Source organism: Suncus etruscus, chromosome 14 (assembly GCF_024139225.1).
Source record: "Suncus etruscus isolate mSunEtr1 chromosome 14, mSunEtr1.pri.cur, whole genome shotgun sequence".
Classification (NCBI taxonomy): Eukaryota; Metazoa; Chordata; class Mammalia; order Eulipotyphla; family Soricidae; genus Suncus; species Suncus etruscus.
The window spans coordinates 55,747,356-55,772,684 of record NC_064861.1 but is presented as its reverse complement, the minus strand read 5'-3'; positions in this window follow the sequence as shown (position 1 = coordinate 55,772,684).

Here is a 25,329-nt window from a genome sequence, read left to right as displayed (position 1 = left end):
TCTATTCCCTTCTTCATTGAAATTTTCATGACATACATTTTATGTGAACTAAGCAAACATAATTATATTTGGCAGTGGTATTTAATTTCAATAAAATGCCTTTTCTAAAAAAAGAAAAAATTCGCTACTCCTGGGCCCTTTAGAGATCAAAGTTTAATAACAACTTGCAGAGGGCAGAGTGAAGTGTTTGTCATGCATGTAGGAGACCCTGAATTCAGTCCCCAGTCCTCTAAATATGAAAAAAAGCCTAAATATAAATTAATATTCAACTCTCATTGGAACTACTGCAGTATAAATGTTATATACAGACACATTTGCATTGAAGTATCATCAGTAAAGATACCGAAGTTTTAGATGTATGAATGTACACAGTTGTGTTTGACGTCATGTGCCTGAGAAATATTTTGGGGTAGATGGAGTACCTTTGGCCAATTTCTGTTCCCCCAATAGGGTCTGCCATATCAATGAATACTATTTATATCTAAGAAATATAGATTGGAAAGAATATTGGAAAACAGTTAGAAAAAAATAGTCTTTTGAAGTCAATAAAAGCATCTGAAATTCATGAAATAAGTTTTCTTTTAAGCTAGCCAGTATCCTCTTGAAGTTGGCCTGATCTTTCAGATTTAGTATTCAGATTATCTATTCAGGTTATCTAATTTAGATTATCAGATTATTCTAATCTTTCAGTATTCAGATTCCTCTTCCCTCTCTGTTGTTGATACTACGTGGCACAAACATGAGGTCATATATTTTAGCTGCGGTGCTTAGAAAAGCATAGAAGTGGTGTGCCAGAGAATGTACTCTTTGTAGGAGTGCTGGGAATTCTAAATGGAAATGCTGCCAGAATCTTTTTCAGTGCAAGAGAGATGGGGCTGGGGGATTAAATCTACTTCCTCATGCTACTAGCCAGTCACTTGGCACTATCCCTGGGTCCCTTAGTTTATGACTTTTATAAGTAGAAGATTATAAAAGTGGTTCTATGTGGCTAGGAACAAAAATCCTTCAGAGCTATGAGAGGGATATGACATCAAGAGACCAAGAAATAGCTCAAAAGCCTGGAGATTGCACTTTCCATAGTCCCCTCTGTAACAAACTCTGAGCAGAGTCAGAAGTAGGCACACTTCAGGTGTGTCCCCAAGTAAAAATAAATAAATAAAGATAATTAAAATATAAAGTTTGTAAAAGCTTGATGCAAAGCAGAGGAATTAAAATACCAGAAAATTGGACTTGAGGGAACAGGTGGTCTGTTGGAACTGAGCCAGTGGTGAGGGTTTAACAGATGTTTAGACAGTTTAAGTAGACTCAGTGATTTGTGGGCAAACCAGATTAATTTAATGGGATTAAAATGATGGGCAGTACAGCAGGCAGACTGGTGGTGGCCTCAGTGTTCCAGATGGGCTACAACTAACACAATAAAATGGAAATAAAAATTTAAAACGATAAGCAGGAAAGTTGTTATTAGAGTTTTTATAGCTTCATATTATTGTGTAATTTTATGACATTTTAAATATTGTGTCCGAGTAAATTTATCCTCAGGAATTTTATATGTTTTAAATAGACAATGTATACATATACCTACATCTATTTTGCCTCTCTCAAAATATATACTACACAATCAAAACAAGGTTCCCTGGGATCCATCTCAAACATTCTTCATATGGGGATTTGATATAAGCAGAAAAAGCCCAGTTAGAGCAAAGGCAGTTTCATTTCACTGTATAATTATGCTTTTTGGATATAATTGTCTCCATTGGGATATCAGAAAAACAAAAGCAACAGAAATAGTAAAGACCATGAATAGTTTTCTAATAATTAAGGTTATTTTAATAGAGAAAAATTATATACTTAAAGAAATGTTTCTTTGTATTAGCAACTATGAAACTAATTTTTTACTCCCACTCATTCTCCACCTTGAAGTCTCATTAAATGTTTAATTACTGCCCAGTAGTACTTTAATCCCATTGAGTTATTAATATTGTTGGGAAATTAAAATTCCTTTAACATACATTTTTCTTTATAAATATGCTTTTCTCTATAATTGCTACATGGGAGATTAGAGACCTTCAAAATCAATAATAACAACTTACATTTGTATAGTGGTATGTGATTAACTAAAAATTCAAATCTATTCACTCACCTGAATCTGTAATCTATGTTATATATATTCATTGTACAGATTCAAGAACATAGGCCTGGAAGCTAAAGAAATAAAGGTTATATGATCAGAAATTGAAAAAACAGAATTTGAAACTAATACTGTAGAAACTAAAAGTTTGCATTCTTTAACGAAAAACATAATAAAGCTATGGTCCTATGAGGTTAAAAAAGCAATTTGTGGAAAGAAAAATGTGGTTTTAAAGTCATTTATTATTCCTTCACTTAAAATGTATGTATATATATATATATATATATATATATATATATATATATATATATTTGAATTACTTATCCATTATCCATGTAGAAATTTGATTCTGATGCCTATTATCAGTAAATTCTCAACTACAAATAAATGTGTTTTTTTTTATTTTTATCTCATCTTATTCTTGTTTCCACCATTACTGTGGTTATTTTAATTATAAATGGTTTCATGCTCTTTTACCATAATTAAACATGAGGATGAGTGTTTTGCATGAGTTATGCATGTATGACTGACAGGCAGATGAAACCCAGGAAGCAAGTTATTTCACAATATTCAATCATGCCCTTTCAAACCCCCAAGCTGACTCTCAGCGTAAAGCAGCTTCTAGTGGTTCTTGTGAACACAATAGTAGCCGTGAATGTTCTAAATAGGTTGTTTGGTCAAAATATTGACAACCTAATTGAAAAATATATATCCTACTGTTTCACTGTGTGCTAGCCAGTGAAATGAGACAGAAACCCCAAGGAATCACAGAAGGTTTCATATGATCTGCCACTTTGACTTATGTAACTGCATTACCCTTGCGAATGGAAGACCTTGCTTATTTTTGGTTTCTTATTTTTTCCTATCAACTTGTTCTATGAGGCAACTGTAAACAACAAATGTGGAATAGACTAGAAAAAGTAAACGAGAAGAAATGTTTAAAATTTTCTGAACTTGAGTCTTTAGCTGATTCTTCTTAAAGACACAGTGGACAACATTTGGAGGGGGCTCACTTTTTGTAAAAGATGATAATGTTTTATTATTAAATCACCAGGAGATACAGAGTAAAAGTCATCATTGAGCCTTGATTATATTATGTTCCAAAAATCATCTCTTCACCATTTTCCTACACTGATTTCTCCAATTACCTTCCACCACCCAATCCTGTTCCACAATTCCACATTTCCAGCCTGCCCACATAGTATATTCTTTTTCTCTCCCTTCCTTCCTCCTTCCTTCCTTCCTTCCTTCCTTCCTTCCTTCCTTCCTTCCTTCCTTCCTTCCTTCCTTCCTTCCTTCCTTCCTTCCTTCCTTCCTTCCTTCCTTCCTTCCTTCCTTTTCTTCCCTTTCTTTCTTTCTTTCTTTCTTTCTTTCTTTCTTTCTTTCTTTCTTTCTTTCTTTCTTTCTTTCTTTCTTTCTTTCTTTCTTTCTGTCTTTCTTTCTTTCTTTCTGTCTGTCTGTCTGTCTGTCTTTCTTTCTTTCTTTCTTTCTTTCTTTCTTTCTTTCTTTCTTTCTTTCTTTCTTTCTTTCTTTCTTTCTTTCTTTCTTTCTTTCTTTCTTTCTTTCTTTCTTTCTTTCTTTCTTTCTTTCTTTCTTTCTTTCTTTCTTTCTTTCTTTCTTTCTTTCTTTCTTCTTTCTCTCTCTCTTTCAATTTCTTGCTATGGTGATTCATAGAGAAATAGCACAGACAGATTATTTAACTTCTCTCAGGTATGGTTTACCCCTATGAATGGACTTAATTATATTTACTTTTAATCCTGTCAACACTTTTAAACTATTATCTATTTTTCTAATTCTCAATCTTTAATTCAAACCTAACTAGCACTGTAACATAGGCAACGTGCTTGCTTTGCACACGGTAGAACTGGGATGGATCCTTGGCACTACATATGTGCCCCAGAGCTCTGGCCAGAGTTATTCTTGAGCAGATAAACAGGAATAATTCCCGAGTACCACTTATTGTATACCAAAACTCTAAGAACAAAGGGAAGAAAAGAAGATGAGATAATCTAGAGTTAAAGGCATTTGCTTAGCATTCAACTGATATATGTTTAAATCTAGAGTACTGCAATTGGTCTTCTAAGTGTTGTCAGAGGTCACTTCTGAGCACTGAGGCAGTAATATCCCCTGAGAACTATTGGATGTGGCCCCCTTTTGGAAAAAAACAACCCCAGGTTTTATACTTTTTGCCACATCACAATTGATTTTATATTAATAATCTTATTTTTTGAGCATAGTTTGACATTCTCTATACTATGCTATTTTTTTATCTTTGGTAGTGTCTACTAAAATTTTTATTTTTCTCTTCTTTAACCACTCCTAAGTATTAAGTAAAATGCAATGTCTTAGTTAAAGCAAAACCAAATAATTCCACACAAATAAAACCACTATTTCTCAAGAAAAGTTTTGGAAGTTTCTTCCAGCTTTGCTTGATTATATACCTATATAGGTATATATCTATGTATATATGTATATGTATAAATGTATATGTACATAAGTATATATATATATATATATATATATATGTGTGTGTGTGTGTGTGTGTGTGTGTGTGTGTGTGTGTGTTGGGGCCATACCTGGTGATGCTGAGGGGTTACTTCAAGGTTTGAACTCAGGAATCACTCCCAGTAGGTTTAGGTGACCATATGGGCTGAACGTGAGTTGGTCAAGTGCAAATGCCCTATCTGTTCTGCTATCTAGAGACAAGGCCCAATATATATATATTATTTTTCTATGACACTATTTTGTTTTACTTATTTATTTTTGCTCCTAGCTTACATTTCTAGGTAGGGCTACTCATGGTGAGCTTTCCTTTTTTTAATTTGTTTTATTTCTTGTTTTTTTTTTTTTGAGGGGGGGGCACACCAGGTGATGCTCAGGGGTTACTCCTGATTATGCATTCAGAAAATGCTGTTGGCTTGGAGGACCATATGGGACTCTGGGGGATTGAACCTTGGTCTGTTTTAAATTAGCAGCATGCAAGGCAAATGCCCTACAGCTGTGCCACCACTCCAGCCCCCTAGTGAGCTTTTCTTGGGTTCACTTCCCGGAGTGCCCGAGGAACTGTATTTCCACCACATACACAGCATGTGCTTCACTTCTCTGAGCCATCTTTCTGGCTAATAATTCAATTTTTTTCAACCAAGAGTCAATAAACTCTTGCATTATTTCAGCTGTATTACAAAGTTCTTATTCTGACCTCAGTGCCATTGATCTAATGACAGCAGCACAGTATGCACATTGTCATAGCAGTATTAGCTCCTTGAAGCTACAATTCCTTGACTTTGAGAACATTTTTAAATTGCATACTCAATCTTTAGGACTATGAGTTCCTCCAAACTTTCAGTTTTAGAAAGAAGTTCAAGCTTATAGGATATAACATCCCTATCATTTACTTTTTTTCTTTGAAGTCTTGTACACAAAATGTATTCCTTTTCCTTTTTGACCACTAAGAAAATATATATGACTTTTTTTTTTATCTATAGCAACCTACAGAATAAAAGAGGAATACTCAGAGTTATGTGCCTGATACTAGAGAGTTTGAATAATGTACCAAATGTCATTTGGTCAAAAGAAGGATGTGTGGTCATTTAAACTAACATTTCAAAGCTGGTTGTTCATTGAGAAAAGAAGAAGAAGAAGAAGAAGAAGAAGAAGAAGAAGAAGAAGAAGAAGAAGAAGAAGAAGAAGAAGAAGAAGAAGAAGAAGAAGAAGAAGAAGAAGAAGAAGAAGAAGAGGAGGAGGAGGATGAGGAGGAGGAGGAGAAGAAGAAGAAGAAGAAGAAGAAGAAGAAGAAGAAGAAGAAGAAGAAGAAGAAGAAGAAGAAGAAGAAGAAGAAGAAGAATGTTGAATGTTGATGACAAGCAGTCTGAGAAAAAGATTGCTTTTCATTTGTCTTGGTTTGAGGGCCTTCCTGGCTGTGCATAGGGCTTACTCCCGGATATATATGTATATATACATATATATATATATATACAGATAAATATACATAAATATGTGTATATGTAAGTACAAGAATCAATTACAGTGCTTGGAGGACAATATATGGATCCAGGTGTCAAATATATATAATCAAATTTATAAATCTATATAATATCTTTCTTACCTGACAAAGTTTCTTATAAATAAATCAACTCTAGATGTTCTAATGAGTTCTAAGGTCAGTTTCCTAATTTGGGTAACATAGCATTTGGTGTCTAAAAAACTGCCTGCCTTGGTGAGTAGGTAAAGTCAACTAATAGCAAGATCAATATTATAATCCTATCTCAAGTGTAACAGTCTCATATTTATTCCATTTAACATTTAATTTGTGAGGTGAAATTCTTGCAAAATTTTCTGTCTAGTTTTTTCTCTGTGATGAACATAAAATTGAATATGTATACATATACACAATGGAATATTATGCAGCTGTCAGGAGAGACAAAGTTATGAAATTTTCCTATATACATGGATGTACATGGAATCTATTATGTTGAGTGAAATAAGTCAGAGAGAGAAAGATGCAGAATGGTCTCACTCATCTATGGGTTTTAAGAAAAATTAAAGACATACTTGCAATAATAATTTTCAGAGACAAAAGAGAGGAGAGCTAGAAGTTACAGCTCACTTCATGAAGCTCACCACAAAGAGTGGTGAGTTTAGTTAGAGAAATAACTACATTGTGAACTATCCTAATAATGAGAATGTATGAGGGAAATAGAAAGCCTGCATAGAGTACAGGAAGGGGTGGGAAGGAGGGAGATTTGTAACACTGGTTATGGAAATGTTGCACTGGTGATGGGTGGTGTTCTTTACATGACTGAAACCCAAACACAATCATGTTTGTAATCAAGGTATTTAAATAAAATATTAAAACAAAGAATATTTGAAAACCTCTGGCATATGTCCTCTCCACCTCAAATACACACAAATCTCATCTGCACCAACAGACAAATGTTCACCCATAACAAGAAAGTAAATGGAAAAGAAATACATAGCAGACAAATGTTAATATCCACTATATTAAGTCCAGACATCATCCATTCATTTTTACATAAGTAAATTAATCTTTACTTATGTAAAAGAAGCATCAAAATTCACAGCTGAGATTTTTACATAACCTGAATGCTTTTAACAATCTTGATGCTTTGTCAATATTATGAAGTAAGTAAATAAGTAAATATGATGGGCTATTTTATACTCACTATTACAAAAATAAAGACTCACTGAAAATGGATATTTGAAATCTATAACAATCCTGATCATCTTCATTTGATGGTTTGTCAATGTCAAGAAACATCATCTAAGTGTCAGTTTTTGATTTTAGAGCCAGTTTTGTTTTTTGTTTTTGTTTTTGTTTTTGGGCCACATCCGGCAGTGCTCAAGGGTTACTCCTGGCTATCTGCTTAGAAATAGCCCCTGGCAGGTACGGGGACCATATGGGACTCTGGGATTTGAACCAATGACCTTCTGCAAGAAAGGAAAACGCCTTATCTCCATGCTATCTCTCCGGGCCCCAGAACCAGTTTTAACCCATATAAATTCTGAAATACTTTTATTTTCTGATTCTTCAACCAGGAAAAGTTATTTATATTAGAAATGATTTTTATTAAGATTATAAGGTTTAAAATAATACTAATAATAGTTTTTCATGCATATAAATTTGATAATTTATTTCAGTTGAATTCTAGTTCCTAATATTTATCTATATGATAATTACTTGTGAGGCATATAATTTGCAATGTATTTCATTCTGTAGAGTACTTTCTACAGTACTCTGATGATTGACTTTATTGATAGTTTTCTTTTTTATTTTAGGTAGCCTGATTTTTCTATTTTCACCTTTTTGCTTCTGCTTACAATGTCATAGATTTCAAATATTACCAAAAATCGAATATTATTAAATTTGACCCTATATTTTCTTCTAAGAAATTATATACAACACATGCACTATAAGTGACTACTACTGAATCAAATATCTAACTGAAGTTTTATAGTTTATAAATCTTGTAATTATTAGATCTCTGAATTCATTTTAAGATTTTCCTTTTCTTTTCCTTTTTCTTTTTATGGTGTTTGCCAATATTCCCAACATTTGTTGAAAAGATTACTCTTTACATATCTATTATTCTATAAATAGTGTTAAATCTCAATACCATATATTAATACCCTATTTAATTTAAATTAGTAATGATTATTTTTATTATAAAATTATTTTTACCATTTCAGAAAATATCTCCAATGTAAAAAACAAAGAAAAATAAATACAAAACAGTCTAACTTCATCTGTTAAAAATTAAAATTAAAATAGTTTTCTTTAAGGTATTTTTTCCTGTTTGCCTATTCTCTTTACCCTAATAAAGAGTATTATATAATATAGTGGATAATTATATATAATGGTATGTTTACATATAGTTTTACAGGATATAATGATAATATTAGGCTCTATAATAATATTGCATTTTCATTTATCGTGTAATTCATGTTTTCATATAAATAATATGTAATAATTTTCTAATATGTTTTGTATAATTTTGGAAAATGTAGGCTATTTACAATTGTCCTATTATACTTTTATTGATGGAGCAATACCATTACATATAATTATTGATTGATCATTGGATGTTTCCCTCAGGAAAACATTCGTACTAGCAAAATCATCATTATTCATCAAGATGTATGAGTATTTTACAGGTTTTTGATTCTTGCTTACAACAAATTTTCAGAAGTGGTCTACCAATTTGCACTCCTCCTTGTAGGGTGCAAAAGAAATAACTCTCGTTTAATGAAGTACTAAGGGTGTGATGTGCAAAACTAGAAAAAAAAACTTTTAGTTACTAATTTAAAAATTGACTACATATAGATTGTCCTTTCTTATACTGATGTACTAGAATATTTGCCTTTCAATTGCTCTAAATTAGTTTTGTAGGGTCTGATATAAGGAAAGTGTGATTTCTTAAAGGGGTTTCTCAAGAGGCAAAAGTTACATCAGTATGCCCTATGCTTAAAATCATTTTATAGACAGTTTCAAAAGATAATACTGAGATACAACTCCTCATCATCTTAAACAATGATAGCTGGTAGCCTTTTAATGAGTGTGTTGTCTGTCTAGTCTAGAAGCAGATAATTTAAAAGACACATTGAATCTAATAGGTTTCATTGATATGTTTGTTTTGTTTGTTTGCAGAGATAAGGATCTAACCCAGGGTCTCATGCATGTCAAGCAAACACTATATGCTGAATCTTTTCCTTAACCAAATTTATCTTGAAATAATTCTGAGAGAATGAGAATAAAATTGAGAATCTGAAAATGAATGAGAAATCTCACTGAGTATGAGAATCCAAGTATTACTTGATGAATGTTTCCCAACAAGGTAGTATTTGAATCTTTGTCCATACTTTACACTTTGTATATTCTTTAGGGTCTCCTTTGTTATTAAGAATACATGGGGCTGGAGCAATAGCACAGTGGTACGGCCTTTGCCTTGAATGCTGCGGATCCAGGACAGACCTTAGTCCTATCCCTGTCATTCAGTATGGACCCCCAAGCCAGGATCCAGGAGTAACCTGTGAACATCACAGGGTGTGGCCCAAAAAGCAAGAAGAAGAAGAAGAAGAAAAAAAGAAGAAGAAGAAGAGGAGGAGGAGGAGGAGGAGGAGGAGGAGGAGGAGGAGAAGAAGAAGAAGAAGAAGAAGAAGAAGAAGAAGAAGAAGAAGAAGAAGAAGAAGAAGAAGAAGAAGAAGAAGAAGAAGAAGAAGAAGAAGAAGAAGAAGAAGAAGAAGAAGAAGAAGAAGAAGAAGAAGAAGAAGAAGAAGAAGAAGAAGAAGAAGAAGAAGAAGAAGAAGAAGAAGAAGAAGAAGAAGAAGAAGAAGAAGAAGAAGAAGAAGAAGAAGAAGAAGAAGAAGAAGAAGAAGAAGAAGAAGAATTCAAAACAAGGGGCTGGAGCTATAGCGTAGCAGTTGGACGTTTGCTTTGCACGTGGCTGACCTAGAAGGGATAGTGGGTCAATTCCCGGAGTCCCATATGGTCCCCCCAAACCAGGAGCGATTCTGAGTGCATAGCCAGCAGTAACCTCCTGAGCGTCACCGGGTGTGGCCCAAAAACTGAAAAAAGAAAAAAAGAATTTAAAACAAACAATGGTCAAGTCTATGATATTAAAGTATACAACCTTCCTCATTATATCTATAAAAATAATTGACAGCTATTTCTATATTCTTAGTTGTTAGGTCCATGTACATACCTGTATTTCAAGACCATCAAGAACATTTTCTCTCATCTACATTTTATAGCTATTGATGATATCTTTCACAGAAGAGTGTCTTAAAATATCGAAGCTCAGTTTCTTTATAAAATAGGGACTATGGTAAATATTTCACTTGAAAAATATGTAGTGGGGCCGTGATAGGGTGTTTGCCTTGCACACAGATTACCTAGGACAGACCCCGGTTCGATCCCCTGGTTGTTCCCTGAGAGTCAGGAGAGATTTCTGAGCATAGAACTAGGAGACACCTCTGTAAGGTGTCTGGTGTGGCCCAAAAAACAAAAACAAAACAAAACAAAACAAAAAAAAAGAAAGAAAGAAAGAAAGAAAAAGAAAGAACAATATTTAGAGCTTGTCAGTTTCTTTAACATTGTTTTCTCTCAAATGTGTCAAGTTTGTTTATTTGCCTTTTGCTTCTATATAGAAGCAAACAGAAAGCTCAATTCAAATGAATGACGACTTTTGATTTTAACAATGTGTCGTATTATCTAATATTTGGAAACATCAGTGTGTTCAGTGACAAGTAAAATAAGAGCTAAGTAACTGTTTCTTTAGACATTAGAGAAAAATAATACAAAGATGTATTAGATGAGGACAGAGAAGGAACTCAGTGTTCCTTCGATATCACTTATCTCTCTCTATTTTTAATTACAAGAACTTATTTGTACAGCTTTATTATCATGATCCACTTTCTATTGTAAACTACACTGGTCTAGAATGCTCTTTGATTAAGGCATATAACTCATGAGAAAAGAATAAAGAAGAAAGATATGGTAAATTACTTTAGTATCCACTATGCTTCATTATACCTTTAAAAATTATATTTTAGGCCACAGCTGGTGGGTTTTAAAAGTAACCCCAAACAGGGGCTCATAAATTGTTTTCAGTGGTGTTTGTAGGACCATATATGCAGAGAATCAAATCTGAGCCTCCTGTATGCTAAATATGTACTCAGTCTTTTGAGTTATTCACTAATAGCATTTCAATACTTTAAATTTCACTATCATACCTAGTAGAGTACTCACAATGGCAACTTTTTTTATTGGCCCAATCCAACTTGGACAATATATGTCTTTTATTTTCTTTTTCAATTACAAAATGAAAACCAGATTTCACATATATAGTGCTCCTGTTCTTCCTTTGAGTTATATCCCTAATCCCTAAATACTTGGGGGGTCCTCAGAGCTACAAATGACAATAGAGCAGGAGGCTGATTGCCATATATTATGCAATTTCTGTTCTTTAATAACTCTTTATTTTCCTGCTAAGAATATTGTTCCTGTTTTTCTCATACAAAGCATTCTAAATATCTCAAGTTATTTCTGTCTCACCAGCAACTTGTTGCTAAAATTTATTTTTTAACCCTCCATTTGGAAAATGGATTAAAAATAATACATTCTCTATCAAATAGAGGTGAAAATAAATGGTGGCAGTAGTAATAATAGGTATGATGATGATTATGTAACTTAAAATTTAAGTAGTAAATTTAGTTTAAATATATTTTACTCAATAATGTTGAGTATTCAAATACAAGGGACCTTATTTGATGATGGGGAGTGAGAGAAGATCAGTAATAACAATGTGAAAGAAATAGTTTAGCTGTAATCTATATTCATCTTGGGCAAGATAGATACAGTAATATGATTGATATGATTATATTAGATATATTAGATGTATTAGTTCCTAAGTTCAATTCTGTCTTTTATAGGTCTTATAATATGTGCAAAAGCCCTTTTATTTATGTGGTTTTCTCTTTTTCCAGATGAAAAATTTGTGCATCAGTCACCATTCTTAAGATTTTGCTTAAATCACAATGGATTATCAATCATCATCAACATGAGCAGTAGCAGCATCATAGTCATTATTACATTGGTGGTAGAGGGGAAATCTAAGATTTCACAACTGTAAAATCATTTTTTAAAGAGAGCAATAACCATGGGGACTGTTAAACTACCATATCTTCCCGCATATAAGATGACCCCTAATTTTACAGTTAAAACATAGCTTTAGGCCTACATTCGCTGCATAAGACTATCCCCCACTTCCGAGGCAACACCAGTTCTTTTTTTAATTAAATTTTTAATGAACATACTGTAACTTACCATATATTGATACAATAAATAGAAGGTCTCTTTACAAATGGCAATGCCATGAACTTGACTGAGAAACAAGAAATCCAAAAGAGAACATTAACAATGATGGCATCATCTGGAAAGAAAATTACATGCAGAACTTGCAGAGAATGCTTGTTTGTGACTGACTGGGATGATAAGAGGTTTTTCTAGGCAGAGGAACATTCCTACTGTAATAGGCTTCCTCTCTGACTCAGGCCCGTCTGAGCAGGCTTTTTACAGTGCAGATTCAGGTACAGAACATTGTCTAATTTGCATGCATCAAAAGCCTGCTTGGATTGGCTGAGTTAGAGAGGTGGTCTGGAGCAGCCTTGCAGTGACTGGTGCAGGATAGAGTTGGAAAATTCGTTTTGTGGCAATATCTAGATGATTTTTATTTAGCAGCATATTGAAACGTTTTTCGGAATATACTCGGCGTATAAGACGACCCCCGATTTTCGGTTGACTTTTATTAGTTTCAAAAGTCACCTTATATGCTGGAAAATATGGTAGATGTTTTTCCTCACTCCAAATCTATAGTACTAACTTTTCCCTTCCATATCTTGTTTCAATTAGCTGCTAATGTTTATGACTTGTACAACATTAAAGAATAGACAAGTTTGTGATAACTGTTTTAAACTGAAACTTGTATTTTCATCATATCATTGCATATGTCAACTGAAATTTTCTAACACCTTTCAAAAGAAAATATCTATTAATCCTCTATTTCAGTCCATATGAAAATACGATGTCATACAGGAGGTGGAAAGCAAAATAAAAATAGTGGTAGTCATTATTGTAGTTGTGGTATATGTGTGTATAGGAAAATAGAGAATAGATTCCACAATATAAATATAAACATTTATATTTATATAAATATAACTATAAATTGTGTAGTGCAGACTACTTTATAGAATACAGAAAAATAGATTCCTGCCTAGAATGTAGGAGTTGGGCCTGAGAAAATTGGATGAGATCAATTCAAAAATAACTTTAAAATGCACATTAACTAAATGGCCTTTAAAATAGACTTTGACTATCTCAACATGAAAAACTTTAAACTATTTTTCAATCATAATTGTCCACACTGTATCTTCTCAAGGTATCCTCCCTTCATTTCCATTCCCATCTCTCTTCTTCACTCCCACATAGATTGGGAGTTTGTTGAGTCTTCTTACTAAATAAGGTCACAACATTCATTTTTCTTGCTCCTTCTATTTGAATTTGTTTGAGATCATCTTTTTATAAATCTAGAAGCACAAAATAACTTTCCATTTAATAGGTCTATTCTCCTATAAGGCATTCTGGTTAAAAATAATCATGAGTCTGCATTATAAATGTTGTTATCTAATTTATTTTAGGAAGGTTCACAATTATGATATCCATAACTATATGAGTCATGTGGGTATTATTTAATATGAATTATGATCCCAGTATATAGAATTTTGCTTAATTCATTAAAATGAGTTGTTTCAAATAATTTTCCAAAGATACCTTGCCTCTCAGGTTCCCAGTGCTGTTGTTGTTTTTTTTAATACTTCTCTTCCTAATTACAACTGATTCTTTTTTAAAGTGGGTATTTGAAGGCTATATCAAATCTATTTGTAAAATATTAAGTTTAACAGAAAAATCTCTTAAGTTTGGCTTGGTTAATCTATCACATGAAGGCTCATTAAGATAAAGAATGACAAACCAGGGAAAGAGTGTCTCTCTTTGAAAATACTTAAGAAAATACAATACAAAAACCCCTTCCTTACACCTATATTCATTGCAGCTCTATTTACCATAGCAAGACTCTGGAAACAACCAAGATGCCCTTCAACAGATGAATGGCTAAAGAAACTGTGGTACATATACACAATGGAATATTATGCAGCTGTCAGGAGAGATGAAGTCATGAAATTTTCCTATACATGGATGTACATGGAATCTATTATGCTGAGTGAAATAAGTCAGAGAGAGAGAGAAAAACGCAGAATGGTCTCACTCATCTATGGGTTTTAAGAAAAATGAAAGACACCCTTGTAATAATAATTTTCAGACACAAAAGAGAAAAGAGCTGGAAGTTCCAGCTCACCTCAGGAAGCTCACCACAAAGAGTGATGAGTTTAGTTAGAGAAATAACTACATTTTGAACTGTCCTAATATTGAGAATGTATGAGGGAAATGTAGAGCCTGTTTAGGGTACAGGCGGGGGTTGGGTGGGGAGGAGGGTGATTTGGGACTTGGGTGATGGGAATGTTGCACTGGTGATGGGTGGTGTTCCTTTTATGACTGAAACCCAAACACAATCATGTATGTAATCAAGGTGTTTAAATAAAAAAAAAATTAAAAAAAAAAAAAAAAAAAAAAAAAAGAAAATACTTAAGAAAATCAAACATTCAGCTATTTCTCGTTGTATGCTGCTTTAAAAACACCCAGCATATTTGAACTTTGAAATGATCAAAAATGCTGTTGAAATTGCAAATGAAACAATGACGACCTAGGGAAAAACAGTCACTGCAGAATTCAGGAGTCATCTTTTCAATTAGGGAAGCTAGAGACAGCAAATTTTGAAGGAACAAAAATGGAATGCCAACTTCCTTCATATGAAAACTACATTCTTCATCAGTAAATGCTCAAGGTCTTTTGCATGTCAAAAATGTCCAATACATCCATTAGAAAATTTCCCCAAATTTGGCCACAAACACCAAAGAGCCAGAGAAAGATAGAAAGAACATTAGATTCAATTCTCAAAGTATGTGGAGGATAGTATACCAGAGCTGCAGCTTGAAATCAGGTTTATCTGCGAGATGTGAAATAAATTAACAAATTTGATTTCTCTGGTGAATCTTAATAATAGGCCCAGTATACAAATGAGTACAAAAGAATGAGAGTTAGAAATTTCAGATATTCAAATAGTAAATAATACAGAAGAGTTGTTCAATAAAAAGTTATTAATAAGAAAAATGGTAAGATTGGAGTATAGAGAGTGGTATTCAAATTTCTCAGAAGGCCCATATCAGTTGATTTTCTTCCCTAACTCATTCTATTCTTTTTAATGTCATCATTGTAATTACTAAATTGAACTGTTAAAAACCTAGCATAATTTTCCTTAACTGTAATTTAGCAATTCCCTTTCTCATAACAAAGTCCTGGAACTTATTCGGCCCAACATAGGGAGAGATGATAGAAACAAATAGGTCATATTTGAAACAGTTGGGTTTCGCGATTGCTGTAATTTTTTCCAACACTAAAGACAACTCAAGGTATTAATATCAATGACAAAAAACTCAACATTTAATTCCCATTTCTTCTCTTTTGATTAGTGAAGTAAACAGTTGGCTGTATTGTTTTTCTTAATTACCTACTTTCTTTTTTTTTTAACTTTTATTGTGGTAGAAGTGATTTACAATTATTTCACAGTAATATTTGAGGCACATAGTAACCATGAGTGAGGGGCATTCCCACTACCAGTGTTATCCTCCCTCCATCCCTGTTCCCAGCATGCAACCCACATTTCCCTCCTTTACCCCCGTAATGCTAGTGCAACGAACTGCCCCCCTCCCTTGTATAACTTGTTGTAGCTTGGGTATTGATTCTGTTGTCATTGACTTTGGATTTGGTATTCAGTTTTTATTTCCTCCAAATGAACATTCGACTGTCTGATCTTGGTACCATCGAGGGAAGAAAAATATAAGGCAAACAAAAAAGAGAAAAACTAGGAGGAGTCCTTCTAAGGTGTTACAAATAGTCCATTTAGAAGAAGGAAGGGAAAAAAGAAGAAAAAAGTAATAAAAAAAACCCAAGCAGAAACAAAAAATAAGGGAGTATTAACAAATTTACAAAAAGAATAAACAAATAATCTAAAAGCTAAAACAATCAGCTACAAAAAACAAACAAAAACCTAGACCAGCAACTTCTTAAAAAAAGGGGGGGGTTGTTTCTTCTTCTTTTCTTCTTCTTCTCTTCTTCTTTTCTTCTTCTTTCTTCTTTCTTCTTCTTCTTCTTTTCTTTTTCTCTCCTTTTCTTCTTCTCTTTCTTCTTTTTTCTTCCTTCTTCTTCTTCTTCTTCTTCTTCCTTCTTCTTCTTCTTCTTCTTCTTCTTATTCTTCTTCTTCTTATTCTTCTTCTTCTTCTTCTTCTTCTTCTTCTTCTTCTTATTCTTATTCTTCTTATTCTTCTTCTTCTTCTTCTTTCTCCTCCTTCTTCTTTCTCCTCCTTCCTCTTTTCTTCTCCTTCTCCTCCTCCTCCTCCTCCTCCTCCTCCTCCTCCTCCTTCTCCTTCTCCTTCTCCTTCTCCTCCTCCTCCTCCTTCTCCTCCTCCTCCTCCTCCTCCTCCTCCTCCTCCTCCTCCTCCTCCTCCTCCTCCTTCTTCTCTCCTCCTCTCCCTCCTGCATAGGCATGGTAAATATTGGGGAATTTACAGTGGGAATTCCCTTGGCCCAAGAAATACAGGGTTTCACCACCCTTGAAGCATACTGCCATGAGAACAACTACAGACTCCATGCTCACTCATTTACTCCAAGGTCTTTTTATGGTGCCAGGAAACTTTCCACTCAGTGTGGGTGATGACATCCCATCTTTGTAGCTGAAGATCTTGTTGTTTGTATAGGTGAAAGGGTGAAGGCTAGGAAAGAGTTTTTTTTCTGTTTCATCACTGTTGTTGTTATACATTACCTACTTTCTAATGATAGACTATCTCCATATTCTCTTTCTTAAAGGTATATATATTTTTCCTTTCCTTCATCGATGTATTGACTTTTTTCTCCTGTGCCTCTGTATGTCTATTTTTACAGATATATTTCCCAGATAAAATGGGAAGAGATGAACAGTCAATTATCTCAGAGGTTTTATTATATATGCCACATGATGATAGTAAGGTGAAAATGCTTGAAGTAGTCACTTACAGTTGAATCTACTGAAAACCATTTTAAATTGTATGCATACATGCTTCTAGAGGAAAGTGAAAATATTACCAAAGATAATTAATTCATTGTTCTTCAAGAAAAATAGACATCTGGCACAACAGGTTAATGTTTCTGCATTCACAAAGAAGCCTATCTTCATTCAGTGAGCTAGTTCCTCCTCACTCGCTATGCCCTGGACTCTATCCATGTATGCTTTCCCCCTTGTGCTTTGACATCCTTTCAAAACTTTAAATGGATAATCAGATAGAAAAAAACACCATTATGTCTTCTATATTGGTACCTCATCTATGAGTTTCTTCACTGTCTACCTCACTAATAAGTAGTTGTTCATAGTTGTAGCCATCTTTCATTTCATCTTTTTCTCCAAAGCATTCATGTAACACTAAAAATACTTCTTGGTTTTCTTACTTTGTTTCTATTCTGATATTAGATTCTTAAATGTTGACCTACTTTGACATTACATTTTGGGCAAATTTATCTGTCTTACTTATAGCTAAAGAGCTAGGAGGGGGAGGGTACTATGACTTAGGGAAAGGGTTTCTGTAAATTGCTGAATTAATCATATGTTTTAATCATTTGGGGCACATAAATAAGAACTTAGAAAATCACTTGACTTCTTTGTGTCTTTGCAAATATAGCCTGATGCTTAACTAGATTATCTTGAAGGAATGTTTTGGCTAAATGGTTCTGATTGATCTGCTTTTCTCAACTTGATGAACTAAGTTCTCAAATTGAAATACTTTTCTAAGAAATTTTAACTTCAAATCCCAATTTATTGTGTATTTGACAACCTTCAGTAACTTTACATTTTAATGCATAGTAACTGTTTTTTTTTAGTGTATACTGACAGTTTATTTTTGACAAATACTTGCACTCCATTAAATATGACTGGGCTGATAAACTTGTTCAGAAACTCCTTTTCTCCCTGGATTCCTGAGGGAAATTATCTTGCAAGTAAAGAAGTGGTCTCCAAGGAATAAGAGCTAAATCCTAAATGCTGAACTGAAGCAAACATATTTTTGAACACTTAGAATATACTGATTGTTTCCCCATCATTTCCCTGAGGGGTCGATTTCAGTATCTCAGCTTTGATCTAGTGATACTGAGTTTTCTATCTTTTCATTTCCATCTTAGAACACCTTGAGTAGAAGTAGCTTTCTACTGGTTAGAAAAAGATGCATGCAAGATACATTCTTACTGGAATTTTAAGCACATAAGAAGAACCAAGTATGTGTCAATTTTATAGTTAACCCTCATCGTCCTCACAACTACTTTTCATTTCTTTTTTTTTTTTTTAAGAGGACATACCTGTTAATTTTAGGCTATGGGGCTGGGGCCAATCAAAATAGAACTCAGCTTGCTGGGTCACCAGTGCTCAAGAGCCACAAAGATCCAGTAGTTTTTCCAGGGCTACCAGGGCTACATTCTGTGGTTCTGGGGACAGGAAAAAGTGGTGCTTGGATCAAAACCATGACTTTGCTTAGTTCTACCATCTAATGTTTCTCTCAACCACTAGCCACTACACTCAAGATTATGAAACTTTGTATAGTCAGTCACTACAGAAGTTTACTGGCAGTTGCCATACTTACATCTCCAGATCTCATAATAACTCTATCCAGGTTTTGTGAACATTTAGTTTGAGGAATGACACATGCTGAGTAACATAGATCAAATGCATATAGTGTGCTTCAGTTATTTGAGGCTCAGTTTGTCCCAGAAAGGTATTAAGTCTGGTGGAATTTTTCAGTTTACTCTACTCTCCTTTTTAGCTTTCTATGATTTTAGTATTTTATTTCAGGAACTTCTTTCTAGGCACTTCTGGAAGATTTATGCCTTTATTTCCTGATAGTTCTTCAATTCTGTGATTTATTTCCTTGAGTTTTATGAAGTAATTACTTAATATAATGCTCTCTTGTATTGACTTTACTAAAATATTTAAGCATTGTTAGTCTTTGCATACAACTAAAAAATTAAATGAAAAGGCATATGTTGGGGCCAGAGGGGTGGTGCAGTGGTAGGGCATTTGCCTTGCATGCAGCTGACCTAGGAAAGACAATTCAATCCCCCGGCATCCCATATAATTCCCGCAAGCCTGGAGCACTTTCTGAGCACAGAGCCAGGAGTAACCTCTGTGTGTCACTGAGTGTGACCCCAAAACAAAACAAAACAAACAACAAAAGGCATATGTTCATTTCATATCAATCTTTCATAGATGTTCCCAATAAGCTTCAGAGCTTGTGAATTGAAGAATGCTATAAATCACTTTTACTTTCTATAATCCACCTTATTTCAATGACATGAATTCATGCACTCCCTAATTTATGCCTAATTTTGGTCAAAATTTTTACTTGGGACAAATGAATTGTGATTTACTAGCTGACAAATCAACTTGTTCAAGAGTGATTATAACCTACTAAAGCTATGTTTTTTGGATAAAAGGGTATAAAATATGTAGCTGTGAGATGTAAAGATATGAATATATTAATAATTATTATCATTGATAATTTAAGACAGACACTATATTGACATTTGCATCACTATTTCAGTAAATATTTACACCAAAAAAGAACAGACTGAAGTAATTGTAGTAGGTTTATTTGAGTCAAGGAGCATGCATTACTGAAAGGTACTAAAACTGTGAAAATGTATATTAACTCTCTATGAATATTAATGTTCACCTATTATATGTCATGAATATATTTGGTGCCTTTTATCTATCTTATCTTTCTATCTTTCAGATATCCTCTGTGGTACAGTATTACCAATCTCCATTTTCCAGATAGAAACTGAAGAGAATTGTTAGATAATTAGTTCCAGGTAATGAAGCTTATTAAAGAGGGAACATTATCACTCTTACCTCTGAGTTCAACAGACAGGCTTATCACAGAGGAGGCTGCAAAGTTTCAGAGTCAGTGTATATTCCTTCATGAAGATAGGAAGCTACAGGAAAATGTTCCTCTTAAAAAATGACACAGAAATATTTGCTCTTGCAACTATAGCATATAATTTCCCCAAAGAGGAATAGTGATCAGGGGTGATTTATGGATGCTGTAGTTTGGAAAGACAAATGCAAAGTTGCTATTGTATTTTAATATAATGAAATAGTTATGACATAATTATAAAGAAGCTTAGTTTTTCTTATAGGTTTCTTTGTTTTTCCCCAGAGCGTTAGAGAATATGTAGCTTATTTCTTTTCTTAAGCAATTTTCCTCCAGGTCAGAAAACCAATCAGAGAGGAGGAGGCAGTGTTCCTTGGGAGCATGTAAAGCAATCTGACAAATAAGCAAGGAGTTTAAGACCATATCCCCTCCTCCCTGGGGTCTGTGGAAGAAAAGAAAGGCCTATAAAGACAGCAAGAATAGCAGGGAAGAGAGCAGTGATGGAGAGAAAAAAACTTAAATAAAGAAGATTTCTTCTAAGTTGCCTGAGTTCAGGCAAGGAAGTAGTTGGCAATGGTGTGGTGGCTGTCAGAGGATTAATAAAGAGGCATCTGTTAGGAACAGGTGGCAGCCCAGCAGACATTGTAATAGAGGCTTTGGGAGGTCAGTAAAATCAAGCAAAAATAAAGGTGCTTGATTCCACCCTTCAATTTCTTTTGTTTAATTAAAAGTAATTTGGTAAGCTGGTTACAACAGTGTTAACATTTATCGCAGTGAGCTGCAAAGTTACTGAAATCCGTCACCACTAAAGTTGAAAAGTGCTCAATAATCTCTCCACAATGTCCTTACAGGATTTCTAGTCTTCCCCTTCACTCCTCATTCCTGTCATCCACTTTTTAGTTTAACTTGAATTTTATCACACCTTTTCATTTATTAAAAACAACTTGATAGGTCTTAATTGTCAAACTTTTCAGTGCAAACAGTGATTAAGCAAGGAATCCATCTCTATGCATTTAATGTCTATTTTTGTTAAATAATTTTTTTTGTTTTATGTGATATTTTAAAGAATAAAGAGTTTAATTGCTATACCAGTTTAAATAAGATATCTCTTCACCAATGTACATTTTCAGCCATCAAAATCCCCACTTTTCCTCCTGCTTAGCCAGTCTGCTTCTGTAGCAGACGTATTTTCCTCTCTCTCTCTCTCTGTCTGTCTCTCTTTTTTTCCAAGTCTCTTCTCTATTTTTCTTTTAAGCATTGTGATTTACAATATTGCTATCAATTTACCTCCTTTACTCCCCAGTACTTGTTCATAATTGTTCTTTTAAACTATCAGTGACACAGAGGTACTTTCTCTGTCCTAACTCTGAACTTTTTCTTTGTGGCAAGCTTCCTTCCTCATGGACTGGTGCTCCTGACTCAGTATTGGGTATTGTTATTACTATACTATCTATAATCTATCTATCTATCTATCTATCTATCTATCTATCTATCTATCTATCTATCTATCTATCTATCTATCTATCTATCTATCTATCTATCTATCTATCTATCTATATCTATCTATCTATCATCTATCTATCTATCTATCATCTATCTATCTATCATCTATCTCTATCACCTATCTATTTATCATCTATCTTCTTCATCATCATCATCTACCTATTTATATACCCATAAATGAGTGCCATCATTCCATGTCTGACTCATTTTTCTCAGCTTTTTTTTTTTTTTTGGAGATTTAAAGGAGCCTTTTTTTCTTTTTTTTTTTTTTCTTTTTTGGTTTTTGGGCCACACCCAATGGTGCTCAGGGGTTACTCCTGGCTGTCTGCTCAGAAATAGCTCCTGGCAGGCACGGGGGACCATATGGGATTCGAACCAACCACCTTTTTTTGGTCCTGGATTGGCTGCTTGCAAGGCAAACGCCACTGTGCTATCTCTCCGGGCCCTAAAGGAGCCTTTTTTAAAGGAAAGCATTAAACCCATACAGACTGTTAAACTGGAGCTCTCTGCCAGACTTGCTCTACATTCAGCAGAGTGTTTAGAGATAGTGACCAGAGAAAACATAGGAAATAAGATTGTTAAGCAGAAGAGAGAAGGGTGTTTTCTTGAGCAGAAACAACTGCATCTAGAATATTTCTGCCATCTATAATAAAGAGCAATTCTTTTCCTAGAGTACCCCAGAATCCCCATTGACAAGAGAAGTTGCACTAAGTTTCATCCTTTTCCCTACATCATCATAAGACTCTATTCAAAGAAAATTTTAATGATGAATATATATTTGAATGCTTTAATTATTTGGTGCAGGGAGTTATTAAGTATACTAAATAAATGCATATATGTGGATTTTTTTTGTTTTATGGACCACACATGGCAATACTCAGGGATCACTCCTAGTAGGACTTGTGGGACCATATGTATTACTGAAAATGAAATCAGACTGGCAGCACACAATGTAACTACCCTGTCACTTTTTCTATGCTGGTCTTTTCTATAATAGTCCCTAATTACTATGAACTAAATTTTATCATATTTACTGTATTTAACATAAAAATTAAATATAAATAAAATTATAAATATAGATAAATAGAATTGAATTGATACAAATGTGTTCTCTGTGTATAATCTGCATTCTGGCAATCTGGTTTATGATGGCAATATTTTGATTTGTTTTGTTTTGTTTTGGTCTTTGGGCCACACCCAGTATGCTCAGGGGTTACTCCTGGTTATGCAATAAGAAATCACTTCTGGATTGGGGGACTAGATGGGATGCCGGGGATTGAACCCAGATCCATCCTAGTCAGCCGCGTGCAAGACAAACTCACTACTGCTGTGCTATATAATGTCAATATTAAGCCCAACTTTGGCCCTTTTAAATGAATGTTTTCTAGCTTTTACAAATTTTATTGTGTTAATACTTGCACTGTTCTTTAAACTTTGAGTCAAAATAAAATGTGCTGCAGATGACTTGCGTCCCTAAGCAAAACCTTAGTGGGGTCAGAAAATCCTCACTGGAAGAAAGTGAGTACACAAGGCAGATGAATATGATATATGAAATAATTGAGACCACACAAAATTCATTGTATGAGGACCCACATCCATGAGACAAGAGACAAATTTTATTTTTCAGCTGATGCCATTTTAAGCACATCTCTGGTATGCAAGGTGTCTACAGGGAAAACAAAGGGTAGGAGATCTTCCAGAGGGACAGTACAATGAGACCGGGAGTCTAGACTCTACATATCTATTAACTACCGGAAGTAGGTGAAAAAGAGCCCTGCTAGAGGAAAGGGGAAACATGAGCTGACGATGTTTTTGGGAAAGCAAAAGACAGGTTTTTCAAGAAACTGGAGGAGAGATACAGGTTTTGGAAGAAATGTTTTTGCAGTAGCGGAAAATGGATTTTAGGGAAGATGGAAATGATTGTTTACTATCATGGAGCTAGACCGAGAAAAACAAGCTGCTGGTGCCAGGTTTTACTCGGAGTAAAGTCACAAGTAAACTAGCCAGTGGGGAGCTTTTGGTGGGCTTTCTTTGGTACTGAAATTTCTTTGTGAGTGTGGAAAGGCTAAGGCTGAATTTCTGTAGTAGAAAAGGAGACAAAAATCAAATAAAAGGAAAAGAGAACATGTAATGTCATAGCCGTGTCAGAATTATAGCCAGTAATCCATGCAAGGGTCAATGATTGACTTCTCTAACGGGCCTTCTGGCAGAATATTTCTTGGGAGAAAAATTAGGCACTGCACCAGGAAAGCCAAAAGCCATGTCTGGTGTGTGCTTCCTTAATAATGAAGACATGCATGCTTCATGCCCAGACAAAAATGTGTTCAGTGATCCTAGGAAATTTTTCAACTCTTTCTTTAAATTTTTCTCTTTTATTTTGCATTTTCCATGTGCATCTGGCTACCATACACTAGAAACACAAGATAATGACCTCAGAGCGTCTAACTGAAGCATCTGTGTTTCTGAAGTTGTGGCTATTTTCACTGTTTTTTTTGTTTGTTTGTTTGTTTTTTTTTTTTTACTCACATACGGGAAAAGACATGACTGTTAATATAACACTAGATTCTACTCTGGGACACTTATAGTTGAAAGCTTCTTTGGATAAGTGTGGAATAGTACTCTGTGTAAAGAGCATGACTATGATGGGGTAAAAATAACAGCTCCTGGTCATATTAAGATATTAAAGGTTTGGAATTACCTATAAGCTCTAAATTTCAAAAAAAATTTTTTTACCAGGGTCCTGGTTCTTGTTGGCTATTGAAAGGGGCTATAATTCCACTTTAAAACAATCACCTTATAGGTATAACAGGCACTATATGAGGTTGTGGAATAATATAATCTGTCTGTGACAGAGCTCTGGCCATTACTGAAGAAATGAAGCTGAAATCTTGACCACCAATAAGTTTCTAGTGGCCTAACCAGAAATCTCATCATAGAAGGAAGAGCTTGAATTATTCTAGATTTCAGAGAGTGTGCGTTAACATATTCTGCCCAAGATTCTATTTTAAATAGAATCTATTTAACCTATAATTAAATTATCATGATCTATATAATAGACTGGGGTAAAAAAAACTCAAGTTTTCACAGAGTATCTAAAAGTCTAAATAACCAGAGTAACATGAATTTCTTAATTTGAGAATAGCACAGCATACAGAATTCTGTTCAGTTGCTAGTTAATTTTGACTTGATTTTTTTTCTTAGAATAATGTCCATTAGCTCTTGATGCAGATTGGACTCATATCCAAATTAAATGGTTTATTCAGGCTGTTTGAGAGATTAAAAATATTTAGACACTGTGCTACTCATAGCATCACATTTCTAGACTATCTAAACAGGTATAGCATAAGCAAATGGGAATCACAAATGGTGCTTTTTATCTGAGCTGATATGCTTTGCTCTGTATGAGCAAGCCACTCTAGCTACACTTTACATTTTATTCCAACTTTCTATGCCAACCATGTGTTATGTGTTTTTATTGGTGTAACAGAGTCGGTAATGAATGAAATATATCATAAATTCCTTACCTTCTCGGAACATTCATTTCTATGAATAAAACTATT